The sequence below is a fragment of the Bidens hawaiensis genome, unplaced genomic scaffold (assembly GCF_021521415.1).
Source record: "Bidens hawaiensis isolate Kalapana, Puna unplaced genomic scaffold, B.hawaiensis_p1.1 tig00020676_1, whole genome shotgun sequence".
NCBI classification, from domain to species: Eukaryota; Viridiplantae; Streptophyta; class Magnoliopsida; order Asterales; family Asteraceae; genus Bidens; species Bidens hawaiensis.
Window position 1 is genome coordinate 9,409 of NW_027493175.1, and position 2,407 is coordinate 11,815.

The window sequence follows — 2,407 nt, forward strand, 5'->3', positions numbered from 1 at the left end:
TCTAGGGGTGGCAGCCCCTAGCAGGGTCCAAGGGGCAGAGCCCCTGGCTGGGTTGAGCCTTTTCATTAACAGTCCTTTAACAAAAACGCTTCAGAAAATTAATCGGGTCACATTTTAATAACAACTTAAACAATTTCGCACGGGAGGAATTTCGCATAGAATTTCGCTTCGCATAACCTGTTTCGCTTCTCAAGGCTGAGTGAAGCGAAATGGTTGTTTCGCTTCTCATGGCTGAGTGAAGCAAAATGCCTGTTTCGTTTCACTTCTCATGGCTGAGCGAAGCGAAATGACTGTTTCACTTCTCATGGCTGAGCGAAGCGAAATGCCTGTTTCTTTGTTTTTACCATTTTAAAGCCATTTTACTTCGTGGCTCTTCCTCAGGACCTGATTTTTACTCTTTCTCAACTTTCGACACATTCTGACCCCATGCACCTGATCCTGAACCCATATCTCTCATAGTCCAAACGCCACATTTTTACCTTAAAGTGCACCCAAGAGGTTATATCTTACCAAGTTTATATTTTTCTTACATTTCACAACCCGATCTACCATTATATCTGTTTGCATGCCGATTCTAGCCATAAAACTTAACCATTTAAACCGAAACCTACCTTTTGCTTCGGGTTCGAGTTCAGATCCGGACAATACGAGGATCTGGACGTGTTCTTGTTGTTTGAAAACACTTGATCACCAAGATCTTCCTTACTTTAGCCCGGATTCGGATTCAGGTCTGGAGAGAGTATGTGTGTGTTCTAAGGAGTGTGTGTGTGTTTTGGGAAGAAATGGTGAAGGGATGAGGGGGGGGGGGGAATGGCCTTATATAGAGGGCTATGGACCCCACCACCCACTTCCTTCACCAATCCCAATCCTTATCCAATATAAACACGCACACAATTAAACGAGCGACACACACGAAGCAATAATTTTTATTTTATTTAGTAATCTCGTAATACGAATGTTACATGCATGTTTAATTTATTGCAACTACATATAAAATATATCATCATATATTTAATCACATTTTAGTATATGACATGTTAAAAACATGCCTTGCCATAATTTCAGTTCATAATATTTACCTTACAATAATTTCAGTTCATAATATTTTAACTTATTAGTTTTTATGTTAAACTCTTTGACATTTAAATATCAAAATTGTAATGACTAATGATAAAAAAAATCTACTCATCTATCTTTTGGTTTAAAGTTTAAAAAAGGTTTTACTTTATAGTTTGTTCGCCCAAGTTTCATGCACGTATCACTTAGGCCACTCAAGTCTCACAAAATATTCTAATCATAGTTTTTTTACCTGTTTAACAGGTTACAAAAAAAAAATTGAGTAACCTAATTATTGATCCTATACTAAAACTTTGTTGCATTTCTACAAAGTTATCCCTACTAAAAAGTAAAACACTAAGTCATGATTACACACTTGTGTTATGAGATATCTTAACATACGAAAAGAAGATAAACGATTCATGAAAGTTTTGACATTGACATACACATACATCATGCGGTGTATGCATACGTCGCTCCTTTTTTCACTTTGGGTGTATGACAGAAGATATAGGAAAGCTCATTGTAGGTATGGTGTAAGATATGCCCGTGGTCGTATGGATAAGCCACTTACAACTCATTTCACATACAACTCTCCTTTAAATACATTTTGATTCAAGTTCATGAATGATACCATATTGGAATATCTTAATTGCATGTATAATTTATGTTTATATTAATCACATTGAAAGTTAACTCAAGTTTGAGGTTACGTACGCCTCTACTTCAATTGTGGAATTCTATTTATCTCACACACCTGTACAAACTTACTTTATGCTAAATTAGGTTGTTTCTCTTACGTAATCATGTATAAAGCGAACATTCTTTTATACTAACACACAATTCAAACACAAAATTTAAGGTCAAAAGTTGTATAAACTCACCTTTCCATTTTGGATTTTAGTTGTCTAAGTTTTTACTATTGAGTTGTAACAATTCTACTACTTCAAAAAAATTAAGTAGTAGAGAAAAAAATGAGGGTTATAGAGTACTAGGTTATATAGCCTTATTGAAAAAATAATTGTTCTCACAAGTTGCAGGGCCGGCCCATAGGCCAGCGAAAACAAGTAAGGGTTTAGGCCTACACTTAATTAAGGCTTTCAAGTCCAAAAAAATATTATATATAGATATATTATAATAGGTAAAGTAAATTCAAATTAATGTATTAGTTTGGTGATAGATTTAATTGTTACTAAAGTACGGGTCATGAGATCAAAACTTGTAGTAAACAATTTTTTTTCTTAACAATTGTCATAAAAATGCCCTAAAATCTTATTATGATTTAGGCTCCGCATTTGTTGAGCTGGCCCTGACAAGTTGTATGCTATATTTACTTTCCTAGGAGCAACCT